Source organism: Peromyscus leucopus, chromosome 13 (assembly GCF_004664715.2).
Source record: "Peromyscus leucopus breed LL Stock chromosome 13, UCI_PerLeu_2.1, whole genome shotgun sequence".
NCBI classification, from domain to species: domain Eukaryota; kingdom Metazoa; phylum Chordata; class Mammalia; order Rodentia; family Cricetidae; genus Peromyscus; species Peromyscus leucopus.
This window is the reverse complement of record NC_051074.1, coordinates 4,239,817-4,256,720: the sequence shown is the minus strand read 5'-3', so window position 1 is coordinate 4,256,720 and position 16,904 is coordinate 4,239,817. Positions and strand designations below refer to the sequence as shown.

Sequence of the window (16,904 nt, the reverse complement as noted above, 5' to 3'; positions counted from 1 at the left end):
CAGAGAAACCCTGTCTTGAAAAACCAATAGATAGATAGATAGATAGACAGACAGACAGACAGACAGACAGATAGATAGATAGATATAAAAATTTGAAAAAAAAATCTTACAAAGATTCCTGGGTAAAAAAAAAAAAAGTAGAAAACAGAATGAGACCTAGACTATCGCTTGAGTCAAAGATGTGTGCACACAAAACACATTCTGTAAGAAGTATGCAAATAAGACACTCCTTAAATGGTTGCCTATAGAAGAGGGGTCATATACACATGTTATACAGTGGAAAGGATTAAATTGTAGTGATCTATTGTGTACCCTAATAAACTTTCTGAGGGATCGGAGGACAGAGCCAACCACTAGATTAGACATAGAGGCCAGACAGTGGTGGCACACACCCTTAATCCTATCACTCAGGAGGCAGAGATCCGTTTGGATTCCTGTGAGTTCAAGGCCACAATGGAAACAGAGCCAGGTAGTGGTGGCACACACCTCTAACCCCAGTACTGGGAAGCACACACAGTGTGTGGACAGAGAAAGGTATATAAGGTGTGAGGAGACAGGAACTAAGGCAGTTCAGCTGAGAGCCTTTCTGGTGAGGACTCAGAGGTTTTCAGTCTGAGGAAACAGGATCAGCGGAGGAGTTGGGGAGGTGAGGTTGTCTTTAGCTGCTCTGCTTCTCTGATCTTTCAGCTTTCATCCCAATATCTGGCTCCGGGCTTTTTATTAAAAGACCACCTAAGATTCAAACAACATTAAATCATTTTGTAAAGTTATTGCTTTATGGTGAGCTTGGGCTATGGTTTTGATCACGTAAATTGATTGGGTAAGATTGGTTCCTAGCTCTATGACCTGGGTTTATTGACAACACATTCTGTGTTTGAGTTTTTTTCCTCTGGTTAAGTGCAGAGAAAGAGCAGAGCATGATGGTTCACACCTGAAATCCCAGCACTTGGAAGATCACTGTTGGTTGGAAACCAGTGTAAGCTGCCACAGTCAAGTTCAAGGCAAGCTTGGGCTATAGACTGAGGCCCTGTCAAATAAACAGAGACAAATGTAAAACGAAGAGATGCGGGAGAACTGGGCAGGAATAAGGAACCCCGGGGAAAGGGTAAAATCTGGAGCTCAGTGCAAGCGAGGCAGGCGGTGTAAGACGCCAGGGAGAGTTACCCCTGAAAGGAGAAGTTTCCACTTAGTTCCTGTTACAGCTGTGGGGACATAGATCCAGAGTTGCTAGAATTTACAGATGTCAAGAGAAAGTAAAACCCCAGGCTTTCAGATGAAGTCTCAGGCTTTTTCTAATGTGCACAACTATTTTTTTTAAAAGCATCATATCTGCTGTGCAATAAACAGATAAACAAAGAAGGAGAAGGCTGGCCGGGCACCAGCGCTCACCCCTCTCTGCTTCCTGACTGTAGATGCAGTGAGGCCGGCCGTCACCTTACGCTCCCACGACCATGCTTGCCCACCACGATGGGCCATATCCTCTCCAAGCCCGAACCCCAGGAACCCTTACTTCCCTTAAGTTGCTTCTTCTCGGGACACTTTGTCATTGGAGGGTGATGCTTACCACTCTCAGGCTACACCAGTCTCCTCGGGACACTTTGTCATTGGAGGGTGATGCTTACCACTCTCAGGCTACACCAGTCTCCTCGGGACACTTTGTCATTGGAGGGTGATGCTTACCACTCTCAGGCTACACCAGTCTCCTTGCCCACGGACAAGGACTAGAAGACCTATTTGGCCAAGAGTTGAAGTCAGCAGCAGCTGCTTTAAGCCCAAGGCAAGAGTCACCATCCCCAGGGATCATCTGCTAAGTGTAGTCCCCTCCCACTTTTTAGATACATAAACCAAAGGTCAGAGGGATGGGAAGTTTGATCACACAGTCAAGTCAGTAAAAGAGGTGAGGGGAAAATACCTCCCCCAAAGGCGATTAAAAAAAAAGAGAGAGAGAGAGAGAGAAAACCCTGAATTAAAACAATTATGGGTAAGGGTTTGGGGCCCAAAAGGACTCTAAGTCAGATGGAGGTGATTGTGAATCTGTCTGACCCCTCAGTGAGCTACAGGAGGGTGCTGGCGAGTTCTATGTCGACTAGGCACAAATAAGTCACCTGAGAGGATGACTTCAGTTGAGAAGATGCCTCCATATAATGTGGCTGCACGTTAGCCTGTAGGGCATTTTCTCAATTAGTGATTGATGTGGGCGGGCCCAGCCCATGGTGGGTGGTGCCAACCCTGGTGCTATAAGAAAACAGGCTGAGCAAGCCAGGGGAAGCAAGCCAATAAGCTGCACTCCTCCATGGCCTCTGCATCAGCTCCTGCCTGTTTGAATTTCTGTCCTTTTTTCCTTCAGTGATGGACTGTGATGTGGAAGTGTAAACCAAATGAAACCTTCCCTCCCCAAGTTACTTATAGTCATGGTGTTTCGTTCGTCACAGCAATAGAAACCCTAACTAGGACAAGGAGGCTCTGATAAAGATGCCTCAAGTCCAGAGGCAGGCCGACCTTGCCAGCTCTTCCAATTTGAGTTTATAGCACATTCTAACAGAGTTGTTGAAAGCAGCCATTCCAGTGGCCACCATAGTGGAGTGTTGACGGCACAGACATCGGCAGACAATGGGGCAGTGTTTTCCTTGTTGGAGGATGACGGTCAAATGTCTGCCACTTCATATGTCAAAGGGAGCGACATCCATGTTGACAGCATCATCTCTCCAGTTCCTACAGGGTGGGCCTCCTGCACACACCTGGTTTTCCTTCTGCATGGCCCCAGTATTAGAAGGCACCATTGAATCAGGAAAAAAGTACAGCAGCCACAAAAAGGTTAATGTCACAGAAAGGGCAATGCACAGGGAAAGCGGTACTCATGAAGGACAAAGGTTTTCCCACTTAAAGATGGCAAAGGCCCAGACCAAAACAGGAAGCTTCCAGCCTGCTTTGGTGGGTGGTGGGATTGTCTGAGGCTGAGAGATGCCGGAAAGAGACAAGAACAAAGTGTTCTCTGCTTGGCACGCTGTCATGGCAGCCTCGGGTCCTCCTGCTCCCTGGCTCTGGGACCCGAAGCTCAGTTAGGTAGACAGTGACTTCGATAAACACCGGCCCTCAGAGGAACCGAAAGTCACCGCTGAAGCCTCCTGCTGCCCAGAGGAAGCGAGCAAGGCCCAGCCCAGCCTGAGAGCAGAGGCCGAGGCAGGCAAGGAGCTGCAGTTACACCTGCTGCTGGGACACACAGCCCCAGCCCTGGGAAGGAAGAGAATCCTAAGCAAGAGCGTTGAACTATGGGGGAGGCAGATCTAAGGGGAAGGGCAGATGGGGAAGTTGTGACTTTCACAATGGGTGAGCCGGCTTACTCTGCAGTTCACACTTCAATGGGTTGATGTGCATCCTGGGAAGGCTTTACGTCAGTTTGCCAAGGCAGGGTCTGTGAGAAAATGGGAAGTGTGGCGTGGTCTAGGAACCAGTGGGTGTGCACTGGGAACCAATCCAGTCAGCGAAAACTGTTTCTCACGTTTTATTTGTGTCATAGAAGGCCAGTGTATGTTGTTTGCTTCCAGATAAGATTATTTGTTGAATTTTTTAGATTTGCATACATTAATCATACATAATAACACGTTTCATTGTGATATTCTCATATATATATACATATATCATATATATATGTATATAATGTATTTTGTTCACATTCACCCCTTATTATCCTCTGCTGTGCCCTCACACTCCTGCTAATCTCTTTCTGCTTCTAATCCTCCTTCTTTATGTCTCATTTATTCAGTGTGTGTGTGTGTGTGTGTGTGTGTGTGTGTGTGTGTGTGTGTGTGTGCGCGCCAATGACTTTCATTGGAGTTGTTTATGAGAACACAGGATGAGAGGTTATTTGCCAGAGCATGGGCAGCTTACCAGTGCCTACCCCACTGAAGAAACTGTCTCTCCCTCCCCTGGGCATTGTTAACTGCCTATAAACCTTCAGGGAGTGGTGGGGCCTCACAAATCCCTCCCCATTCTATAACAAGAAGATCCTTTTTTTTTGTGTCTAAGGTAGAACGGACTTGGGGGGAGACAGCAGATGAGGAGGGAACTGTGGCATTGAAGGGGGGAGGTTCCACACATCTCCAGAATATCATCATGGGTAATGGAAACCTAAGTTCATCAGAGCTTCACATTTTTTTTTTTCAAAAGAAGCTAAGAACATCAAATAATTATGTGGAAAATCTCTGATTTTTCACTGGTCCGTTACTAAACAAAAACATGTCTCAGATACCCAACAGTGCTAAACCTTACTCAACACAGCAGCCGCCTGCTTGTGACTATACATCTCATATATGTAGATTTGGGCAAAGCATCCTGTGAAATTCATTCACGAGTTGTTGAAGACCGCACGGAAAAGTACAGGCTTGGTGAGATCCCCCTCAAGTCAGCATGGACACAGGTGTCTGCTCCATCAGCTGCTCAGATTGTTAGAGGTGGCCTTCCGGACAGCAGGCTGCCCCCCAGCGGCATCTCCAGCTTGCTGGGTGACAGAACCGGGAGAAGGCAGACCTCAATGCTCTGATATAATATACTGGATCTGGTAATGTGACATTTAGGAGAAAACCAAGCTAGGGTTCTGAGTGGAGGTACGAAGACGTACACGCAGGAAAGACAGGAATTTGACAGTCAATACAGCGTTGAGTAAAGGTATGGCTCCGCCTTCTGGAAGCTCCCTGGGAGAGTGCCAATGGGAGAGGAAGTGTGCCCTGCAGCACTGGGTTCCAAAGACCCTTTGGGAAGGAGAGATCAGGCAGAGGACATCGTGAGTAAGGAGAAGACACACAGGATGGTGGACAGAACTCACAGAGTTTGACCTGAAGGAACAGTTTCTTGTTCTCCAAATAGCTGAGGACTTTGCATCTTGTGAGGGGTAGAACCAGCTGTGGGAAGGAATGGTCCTCGCAGTAAGATCTCCTTCCCCTTTAAGGACACACTGTGAGATGCACAGGTTATCCTCTGAGAGTCTCTGGTGTCTGGTGCTGAGCACTCACCTAGCACGCAGCTTTAACTAAGACGTCCACAGTGGGCTGCGACAGAACCTCCTCACACCTTTGCTGGCCCTCATCGTATTTACCCGCTCCCTGTCCCCTCTGCTGTCCCGCTGTGGCACTGTCTGGTTGATGCGATTCTCCAGGCACACCTTCTTATTCCTGGTCTCCATTTATAGCCTCCTTCTGGAGCAGGAGTCAGAAACAGGCCACAGGGACTGTCACTGCTATCAATGTGCATCACTGCATCATTGCAAGACGAGATTAATCAATCACTGGGACAGAAGGAGGAGTCTACATCCAGACTGAGATGAAGTGGGAAATTGGCATATGGGCTGGTGAACCATGAGTCAGCAGGAAAGGGTGGCCTGTTTACTATCTGGGGTTGCTGAGTCACTGGGAAGAAGAATTGTATTCCTCATTTTATAGCAAATGTCAAAATAAAGAACTTGACATAAAAACATGATAAAAGTGTTAGAAAATAAAAAAAATACTATTTTCTCTTGATAATTAAGATTGGTGAGTCACAAGACTGAGAATCCACATGAAGACTAAATGATTTTGTTTTTTTTAAACAGGATCTCGCGTTGCCCAGGCTGGCTGAAAACTCCGCTTTTAGATGAAGATGACCTTGACCTTTTGTTTGTCCCACCGATACCTCCCAAGTAATGGGACTACAGGTGTGTGCCACGATGTTCGGTTTTATGTGGTGCCCAGGACTGATCACAGGGCTCTGTGTGTGCCAGGCAAGCACTAGGCAAGTACCTGAACTATAGCCCAGCCTCTGCTTGAAATTTTCACAAGACATGATAGACTATAAATAATCTTACCAAAAGGAGAGGGGCAGGGCTGAAGAGATGATTTAGTCTATACATTTTCTGCTGCACAAATGCAAAGACCTGGGTTCAGATGCCCAGGCCTCACATAAAGAGCAGGGCGTGGTGGGGTGTGCATGTAACCCCAGCTGTGGTGGGGGGGAGGCTAGAGACGGGGATCTCTGCAGCTCCCTGGTCTTACAACCTAGTGGAATTCATGATCTAAAGGTTTAATGAGACACACTCTTTCAAAAATCAAGCAAGAAAGTGATCAAGGAAAGGCAGAAGGCATTGACCTTCAGCTGTAATGTGTCTGTAGGCACAAATGGTTCACATACCACACACATGTACAGCACCCACATAAATACAAACACACACACACATGTACAAACACACATACACACATATATACACACATACACATACCACACACACAACATATACACAAAAACACACATACATACACACACATCACACACATATACAACACACACATATAGCACACTACACACACAACATACAAACACACCACACACAAACACACATATACAAACACACATACACACATACATATATACACACATACCACACACCATACCACACATACAACATACATACAAACACACATACATACACACATACACACACACCACACACATACACACACACACCACAACACACACACACAACATATACATACACCACGTACATCACACCACACACACAACATATACACACCACACACACAAACACATATACACACATACACACATATACAAACACACATACATACACATACACACACATACCACTCACCACACCACACCATACACAACATACACACAAACACACATACATACACACATACACACACCACAAACGTGTACAATACACACACCACACACATACCACATACACACACACCACAAACATACACAACAATAAACATACACATAAGTAAAAGCTTTTAAAAGAAAAAGTAAACTAACCAAACAACAATTAATTTACTAAATATAGGTGAAGAGCAAAAAAAATTTTTTTTAACTTGCCAATTTCTTTTTGCAAAAAGGTGCATCAGAACCCAAACAGGGCTAGGGAGCATGTTGGCCAATATGGCTTCTGTCTTTTATCTCTAACATGGATATCGACCACGTCTCATCCCATTGATGGGAACTCAACCTCACAATCTGACATAGTTACTAATCAGAGTGAAGGGGAAAGCAAGGTCCAGGCAATAGTTACCCTTGTTGTGCTAACTACCTTTGACGGAAAAGAAAATTCTCACAATTGCAATTTGTTGACGAGAGAGAGTTGTCTTGTAGCTTTCCCTTATTATAGATTTTCTTGTCACTTTGTTAACGCAGGCTAAGCTGGTAACATGAAGAAAGAAGCAATGAAGACAGCAGGTTGCAACAGAGATGGCGGAGTCCTCACAATGTGATAGGGACTACCAATTCAACCCCAAATCAAATGGAGTTCCGACAAATGCTACAATATAGACGAATCTTGAGAATTCATGCGAGCTAGAAGCCAGACACAAAGGGCCTTTTATATCCTATTCCATGGTGTAGGTACTGATAGATTGGAAGAGCAAATTTTTAATCAGAAAGATATTTTAAGATTTATTTTTATTTTATGTGTATGAATGTTTTACCTGCATGCATGTATATAGACCACATGTGTTTCATGTTCCCTGAAATTGAGGTCACGGATGATTGTAAGCCACCGTGTGGGTGCTGGGAATCAAACCCACATCCTCCGAAGAGCATCAGGCGCAGAAGCGGAAGGATGGGAGTTTTAAGCCAACCTCAGTTACATAGTGAGTATGTTGCCCACCTGTAGAGGCCTATGCAGGACTCACTTATTACAGTGTTTGCCTTCTACAACAATAGCCAGTACCAGAAAGGAAAGGGCTAGTTGTCCATCTGTCACCGTTCATCAGGTAGAGAGCACAAGGATGTGTGAGGAGACCGTGACAGATCTCAATGAAGGGATGGTGAGGGGAGAGAGAAAAATACGAGTATAGTATCATTTCATTTCTGAAATGAAGCCTGAAGGAGCCTAGCAGTCAGCCCTGTTCACAGTGGGGAGGGGGTGGAGGGGGCAGGCTGTTTTGGAGTTTCAGGGTTGAAATCCAGCACTTTCTCCATGCTAATGCACGACCATTGAGCTACAAGCCCAGTGAGGCTTTATGAGCTATTCTTTGAAATGATCATAAGTGTTGGAATTTCTAGCCACTCCCCCAGCAACATGACCTCGTGAGTGTGCACTGGAAAGATGCTTAGTCACCCAGGGCCTTACGTCCTACGCAATCCGTGCGCTGTGTGATCATGTAATCTATGTGCATGCGTGGCGCAGCTATGTAAGCACATGTACACATGTGCGGGGTTGGGGGGGATCCTATAAAAGTGGGTCCCACTTATCCCTCCTCCCTCTTCCCGCACGGTCATTCTCCATAGGCCTGGGCACACCCCTTCTGTTCCCTTCCCTTAATAAACTCTTAGAGTAGGCTTTGTTGTGCCTCCTGGCTTTTCTCACACAGTAAACAGCACCGTTTAATGAATAACATTGCACCGCTTAATAAATAACATTGGTGCCAAGACGAAGCAGGCCCTCCTGGTGCTCTGGGCCCGGGACCCTGTACCGAGGTTTATTCTATCTACGACTGCCCACTTTTCCATGTGCCCAGTTACTGGACTGCTTCACACAACACCAGCCGCTTCTATTGGTGAGTTTTCCCTTCCCAGCCAGCATAAACAGTCCCCTGAACCTGTGGGGATGACCGTAGGTGGTCTCGCGCCCTTCTGGTATCGCCAGGATTGGGAGAAACCCCGTCCACAGCCTTCATTGGCTATGGTCAGCCCCCACTGCAGGCTTCAATCTCTAGCCATTTCCCACGACTGTGGTCTGAGATATCGTTCTCGCTGTCAGACCCCTGTCCTTGGGCTGCGTCCTGGGGCTGTGTACATCTCGCCCTCATTTTCTCGCTTGACAAGCTTTGAATGACTTGTGCCTGCCGCTGCTGAACACTTGTCCTCGGGCTACGCATGCCCTGGCCCTCATCCTTCTGGCCTAATGAAGCATGGGTGACTTGTGCCAATTGCTGATCCTCACTTGATCTTGGGGATGCCTGAGATCGTAGTCTTGGATCACATTTTTTTTTTTTTTTTTCTCTGCCTCGGTCATGAGAAATAAAGCTTCCAACCCTATTAGCCCTACCTACCTTCCCCCTGGGATATCTTCTGGAAACTCTTAAGCCTCTCAGCTTAATGCATTACTTAAAGACCTCTAAGCTTGTCTGCCTTTGCACTAAGAAAAGGCCCAAATATCCCTTAGATAACAATAAGAAATGGCCGCCTAATGGCTCACTGGACCCCAGGCTTTTTTTTTCTAGCTAAGCTCTAAACCTTCCTTCTCAATTCCTCTCTCCTGCCCACGTGCTCCTAGCTGTGCTACCTGAACCCGAGGAATCTCTGACTACTGCTCTGAACCTCTGCCTATCCAACCTCCCGGAACTCCCGCTGCTCGGGCCTCTGCCCCTTCGGCTCCTCCTCTAGCCCCCTCCTCCTTGCCAATATCGGCCTGCCGCTCCAACAGCCCAACTCTGGCTCCAATCTTGACCCCTCCTGTCATTCGTTCTTGGGCTGATAAGGATCTGACTCCAGCCATGCCGACCTGGCAACCATTCTCCCTTTGCGAGAGGTAGCCAGGGTGGGTGGACTGGTTAAGGTTCACGTCCCTTTCTCCCTCATGGAACTTTCTCAGATAGGAAAAAATGTGGGTTGCTATACCTCTAATTCTGCTTCCTTTATTAAACAATTCCAAAACATTACCCAATCTTATAGTCTCATCTTTCATGATGTATATATGATACTTGCTAATAACCCACTTCCTGAGAACGCAGATGAGTTTGGGAGCAGACTGGAACACATGCAGATGAGGTTCATCAAATCAATGCTGCCCACCCACCCTTCCTTTTGGACACCACAGCCACTTACTCAGTCCTGAGGGAGTTTTGGGGTCCCACCTCTCCTCATGTCCCTATTGTCGAGGTAGAGGGACAGCCTTACCTACCTCACCAGACCCCACCACTTAATTGTACTTTCAGGGGTATCCCTCTCACCCACACATTTTTAGAGGTGCCAACCTGCTCTGTGCCCCTGATGGGAAGAGATTTTCTAGCTAAGGTGGGGGCTTTTATTTTGTTTGCTCCCCCATGTGCCTCACTTGTCAGCCTCAGGACATCCTCCTGTCTCTACTGACCACATTCTGCTTCAGCAGCTTCCCTCTGTGTCTCTAATAACATATTCAAACTTCTAATTAACCACTCAGCTAATTGTGACAGGACCACCATAGGGCTGGAGGCCAAGGACCAGGTGGCAAGGAATAGTTTAACAGTCCAGAGGTATTTACACCCCCAGACTCAAAAGGGTCTGGACTCTGCAAAACACAGACTTCAATATAACAATCTATTAGTGTTAAATGCCCTCAGCAATTGATCACCTGTGTCTCCTGGATGCTAAACTAATAAAGAAAACAGGTACCTTGAGGTTTGTCTCAGATAAGGCTTATCTCAGGTGAAAATTAAAAGCATGCTCCAGGTCTCTCGGTCTCTCGGTCTCTCGGTCTCTCGGTCTCTCGGTCTCTCGGTCTCTCGGTCTCTCGGTCTCGGTCTCGGTCTCTCTCTCTCTCTCTCTCTCTCTCTCTCTCTCTCTCTCTCTCTCTCTCACACACACACACACACACACACACTAACCAGTAAAATTCTGATAGCAGAGTACTAAACATTATAATATCATGGCTACCAGCTCAAGATTTTAAATTCCCCGTGGCTGCTTCTTAATATGTTTAAAAATTCTTCCGAGCTCCAGTGCCAGCTTGAATCCACCTGGAAAGGTCAGATCCACTTCAGATAAGTATAATTAAAACTTTCCTGGTCCCAGGACCCCCCCTCTCTCACCCCAGGACCCCTCGGGGACCCCCCCACAAGGTAAAATGTTTTCTAAACCACCTCTTCTGCCTCACCAGGACCTTGTCAGACCCAAACAGTCACAGAGCCTGAAGCAGCGGAAGATGATGGACGATTCCCAAAGCAGCAGAGGACAGTCCATTACCTCAGGACATCTGGCTACCCCAAAAGCCCCTTTCCTAACCCCTAAGTTAACCGATACCCACCAAGTCAGCTGGAAGTAGTTTTGGGAGACATGGTGCCCCCATTCCCATTTACCTGCCTTTATTTTATTTTATTTTATTTTTATAAAAGAACAAAGTCTGGAGTGTTAGAATTCTTAACCCCTCCCCCAGCTACATGACTGTGCTTGTGTGTGTGTGCGCTGGCAAGACACTTAGTCACCCAGGGCCTTGTGTCCTACATAATCCGTGCGCTGTGTGGTCACGTAATCTATGTGCATGCGTGGTGTAGTATGTAAGCCCATGTGCACATGTGTGGGGCTGGGGGGGGGATGATCCTACAAAAGTGGGTTCCACTTATCCCTCCTCCCTCTCCCTGCACAGTCATTCCCATAGGCCTGGGTACCCCTTCTGTTCCCTTCCCTTAATAAACTCTTAGAGTGGCTTTTGTTGTGCCTCCTGGCTTTTCTCAAAAGGTAAACAGCGCTGCTTAATGAATAACAGTAAGCGGCTTTATTTTGTTCTGTTTTTTGTTTTTAGCTTTTTGAGACAAGGTTTCTCTGTGTAGCCTTGGCTGTCCTGGAACTCACTCTGTAGACCAGGCTGGCCTCTAACTTACAAAGTTCCACCTGCCTCTGCTTCCCTAGTACTGGGATTAAAGTTGTGCACCACAAATGCCTGGCCCAGATTGTAAAAGGTTTATTTATTATTGTTATTGTTGTATGTGGAGTGGGGTCACAGTGGTGTGTGTGTGTGTGTGTGTGCACATGTGTGTGTGTGTGTGTGTGTGTGTGTGTGTATGAAGAAACTGTTTGTAGACAGGCTGGATATCTCTCCCACAATGCCCAGCAGCCCCCAGCTTGCACATGACCCAGGGGAGTTCCAGTCTAAGGAGGAGTCTTCTCTCCAAGGAGGCCAGTGGCTAGTGTAGCTGTAATCAACAACTAATTAATAACATTCAAGAATCAAAAGATCACCCTGCCAACCATGTTTTGCCTTGGAGGTTTTAAATACAACACATGTACAGTTTTCTGAGGACACAAGTGATGGATGCTCTTGTCACATTAATTATGGCAGAGGGACTGTGGAGTTTGAATTGGAATGGTGCCCATGGGCTTATTCATCTGGATGCTTAGTCATCAGGGAGTGGCACTATTTGAAAAGGATTAGAAGGGTTAGGAGGCGTGGCTCTGTTGAAGTAGGTGTGGCTTTGTTGGAGGAAGTGTGTCACTGGGGGTGGGTTTTGAAGTTTCAAAGCCCATGCCAGGCTCAGCCTCTCTGCCTGCAGGTCAAGAGGTAGAACTCTCAGCTCCTTCTCCAGCACCAGGCCTGCCTCTGTGCCGCCACGCTCCCCACCATGATGATTATGGACTGACCTCTGAACCTGTAAGCCAGCCCCAGTTAAGTGCTTTCTTTTCTAAGAGTTGCCTTGGTCGTGGCGTCTCTCCACAGTGATGGAACAGTGACTGAGACAGGGATCACCGCTAATCCCAAAACCCCAAATCTGAAATGCTTCAACATCCAAAACTTTTTTGAGTAAGCCAACAGATGTCACAAGTGGGGGATTCCACACCTGACATCATGTGACAGGTCTCAGTCAAAATATAGGACCTTCAGGCCAGCTGTGTAAGGTCTACACGAAACAGAACGATCTTGTGTTTTCACTCGGGTCTAGGTCCTGCCTTGGCCTCTGGTCTCAGGTTGTATGTACAGATATTCCAACATCCTGGGGGGAACAAATCCCAAGTTCAAACCACTGCTGCTCCCAAACTGATTCCTAGTTGACAAGGTCACTCAACCTGTAGTACCTGTTCCTAGGCAACAAGCCCTCAAACTGTTAAATCACAGTGCACTTAAAACCAGGCACAACTGTTTAGCTGGGCAGGCATCATGTAATTATTCCCAAATTAAAAATTCTTAAACTATGTACTTCTTTGTTTGTATATGGTGTTATATGGAAGCTCGAGGTTGCTTATTGGGATGTTAATATTTCATCCACATATGTGTGTGCGTGCATACTTGTGGAGACTAGAGGTTACCTCAGGCGTCTTCCTCAGGATCCTTTGAGATAGGATCCCTCATTAGCCCGGAACTCATCAATTAGGTGAGGCTGGGTATGTCTTCCTGTCTCTCACCCAGTGCTGAGAGTGTAATCATTCCCACTCCACCAAGTGCTGTTGCGTGGTTTCTGGGGGTCCAGCTTAGGTCCCTGTGCTTGCAAAGCAAGTGCGGTCCAGACCAAGTCATCGCCCCAGGCCCTACTGCCAAGTTTTCGCAGCTCTTCCCTCCACGAACCTTTGAAGAATGCCTCGGGGAGCCCTCGCCATGCTTCAACGCTATTTTTTAAGGTGTCAAACACATATTACAGATTCTACAGCTATGTTTGAGAGAAATGTATTCACACTGACTCTCCCAGGAGGGGAAGCTGGTCTCGGGGCGAGGGGATTTTACTTGTGTTTCATATTTTCCATTTGACCTCCCTCAATCCTGCTTTCTCCTTTCCTTAAAGAAAAAAGCTGGCCAGGCGGTCAGTGGTGGTGCACGCCTTTAATCCCAGCACTCGGGAGGCAGAGGGGTGGATCTCTGTGAGTTCGAGGCCAGCTTGGGCTACAGAGTGAGTTCCAGGAAAGGCGCAAAGCTACACAGAGAAACCCTGTCTCGAAAAAAAGAAAGAAAGCAAGAAAAAAGAAAAAAGCTGAGACAGCACACATTGACTCACAGCGATCCTCAGATGTTAGACACCAGGATTGTAAGACGCGGTGGTCCTGGGTGGTGTAAAAGCCTGCGTGGATCTCTCGGGTTGGAAGGATGCTTACTGCTTCCTCCACTTCTCTCAGGCCGCATTAATTCCCCCTTGTTCTTCCTGTGTGCTCACTTTCATCTTCAGGTCAAGATTCTTCCACCCACTCATCCTTTATCTCAAGGGAATCTACTGAGCCCTGGGCAGACAGTATGGGGGAGGTGTCCCTGAGGCCTGGAGACAGTGAAGCTGGGCTCATTGGCCAGGCTGTGTTTCCAGGCAGAAGAGTGGGTGAGAAGTTGGGGACAGGAGATGTTCCTGTCAGTCTCCTCCTCTCATGTTTGACATCAGACTTTAGGAAGCCTTCTCCTACCGCACACAGCCAGGGAAGTGCATCTCTTTACCGTTTCTGTTTCCCCTTCCCCATCACACAAGCAGACCTGTCTTTAGATGCACTGGGGGGATCAGGGGTAGAGCTCAGTGGTGGAGGATTGCCTAGGGTCTTCAAGGCCTTAGGTTGAGTTCTTAGCATGACGAGAAAAAGAAAAGGAAAGAGATAGACACTTATATAACTTTTAAATCGTCCCCTGTTAAGAGTTTAGACACAGCATTTGGGACCACTTGGATACAGACAACACAGTTCTGGGAACACGAGCAATCTCTATTTCCAGGTTGCCAGAGCCCAGGACGTGGCATATTTTTATCCTTAATTACATCCCTGAGTGGCTCTTCCTTCTAACTTCTTTCTTCACTTTCTGTAAAACTCTCAAGGTACTCTGGGAGACAGGAGTGACAGCTGGCAGACAAGTGGGTGTGCGTGGCCCTGGGAGCCAGCCCAGAGAAGAGCTGCCTCAAGGGGCAGCCCAGGGCAGCTGTCTGGTTAGCTTTGAGATTGGCCCAGATGCTCCACTGCCCTGGCCTCATCCCCGATGAGGCAGTTGCATTGGACCGGAGGCAGAGAGGTCTTAAAGGCACCAACCAGGCAACCTTGGTGATAGCATTAGGACAGGGCTGCAGAATATTACAACACAATGGCTCATTTCCTTTCTTTAGAGGTTTTCTGTGTGCTCAGTCATTTAGCCAATGTTTGTTTATGTGTATGTGCATGTTTGTGGGGGAGTGTGTATGTGTGTGTGTGTGTGTGTGTGTGTGTGTGTAGCACACATGCTCATGTGTGTGCACATGTGTGGAGGTCAGAGGACAACCTTGGGTATTACATCCCAGGAACTGTTCACCCTGCTCTTTGAGTCAGTGTTCCTCATTGACTTGGCCTTGCTCGTTTATCTATTCTGGCTGGCCAGTGAGCCCCAGGGATTCTCCTGTCTACTTCCTCTGTGCAGGATGACGAGCCAGCCTCACCATGCCTGCATTTAGCCAATATTTATTGAGTAGCTAATGGGTGCCTGCATTTAGCCCATGTTTATTGACTACCTAACAAGTCCCCACATTTAATCAGTATTTATTGAGCACCTATCAGGTATAGGTGGTTTTCTACACTTGAGCACAAGACAGACAAGGTCTCGGCTCGGTCAAATACATCTTCTGTTCTCAGGATGGAGACAGATCAGGTAGTTGAGTGGATAGATCATGAACATAGCTGCTGTGTCAGGCAAAAGAATGACTTCCCCACATGGTTCCATCGATGTCCGTGTCCCACCTCGGAACCTGTGCACAAGCTGCCATACAGCAAGAGTGAGTAAAGTTGCCCACGTTCTGATCTCAGATGGGAAGGGATACCAGCTGATTAGAATAATCACAGGGCCATGCCGCCAGCATCACGAGGCAGTAATGACTTCCATTACTGGCTCGAGAGATAGAGGAAAGGGCCACCAGTCAAAGATTTCAGGAGACCCCTAGATACAGAGAAAGACAAGAAAGGGGATTTTCTTTTCTCTTGAAGCCTTCCAAAGTGGCACAGCTCTGCTCATACCTTGATCTCAGCACAGACAGTGAAGGCCATTTTTGGACCACTGGCCTCTAAAAATACAAGATAGTAAGTGCGTATATTGTACACTACTGACTCACATCGCTATTGGCAACAAATACAGCTGCAGATAGAGGTGAGGGGTTAAGAAAAAAGACTGGGAGGACGATGGAGGGGAACCTTTAGGGCAAACATGGTTTCAGATGGGGAGGCCTGAGGGAAGAGGCTCTGAGCAGAGATGATGGGGTGGTCAGTCATGGGTGGACCTGGAGAGCCACCTCACTGGCCTTGTTTCCCTAAATTTAAAGTTAGAATAATATTCCTCTTCCCAGGATTAAATAGTGTGTCCTAAGTGCCTGGCTCCTGCCCAGGCTCACTAAATGGACTCCATGGCAACAAGGGTTGATATGATAGACCCTAGGTAAAGTGAATGGTCTCTCTCTGACACCTCCAGGTCCTCAAATATCTCTTAGACTTGCCCAGTGGGACTCTGGGTACCAGCCATGACCCTATCCCTTGCCTCTGTCTTCCTGGTTCTTCCAAGCAGAAGGATTCTACCCCAGTGAGCAGGTGCCAGCAACCTTTCCTAGACACAGGATATAGGGGCCCCTACTCCGTCCATGGCCAAAATTGGGAACCAGTCAGGGCACCTGGCCACTCAGCCTTGGCTCAAATTCCTGCTCGGGCATTCCAACTGCTTTTCCCAGGACTTCGGGGATTTCAGAGTCTCCCAAGTCTCATCACTGTGGCTCTCTTTTCTGTATCTGGTGTTCCCAGCCCTGATCTGAGCAGACCAAGGTGGCTGCCTGGGTCACCCTGTACTGGCGTGGCAGCTAACCAGCCTCTGGACTTGGGGTTTATCTGCTCCACCATGTAAACCAATCATTGTGGTAGAGCAGGCTGTTTTATGTGACTGTCTCTTTCAGTTCTTAAACCTCCACAGGAGAGTGTTGACACAGTGCCCATGGCTCCTGAGAAGGAGACAGGTTCAGAAGCACGAACAACATCATCAAAGGAACCAGCACACAGCCTCACCTAAGACCTGGCTAAGAGCCTTCTCTGAAAATGTGGCTGTGGGAGTCGACTGCCTGGGCAGCACCCAGCAGCCTCGGGCAATGAGGCAGAGAAGACCCAGGGGTGAGAACCCACAGGAAGGAAAGGTGAACAGGCAGCTGGCCCCAGGGTCAGTAAAGAGAGTGACGAGGCCTTGAAGCAAGCTCGCCATGGTGAGTACCTCAATACTGAAATGCAGGCCTCCGGGAGGTAGCTACGGCAAGGGTGAGTCACTG

The 16,904-nt window shown here is 47.5% G+C and overlaps 1 protein-coding gene and 1 long non-coding RNA gene across 2 annotated transcripts in view; one reads left to right on the top strand and one right to left on the bottom strand.

Moving 5' to 3' along the window:
• Inpp5d (inositol polyphosphate-5-phosphatase D) overlaps nt 1-16,904 on the bottom strand; it is a 112,565-nt gene that overhangs the window by 71,591 nt on the left and 24,070 nt on the right. The gene's annotated exons all lie outside the window — the stretch shown is intronic.
• LOC119088890 lies at nt 8,195-11,396 on the top strand. The gene is made up of 2 exons (XR_005092631.1): nt 8,195-8,549; nt 10,850-11,396. It is a non-coding gene; the product is annotated as an uncharacterized LOC119088890 (long non-coding RNA).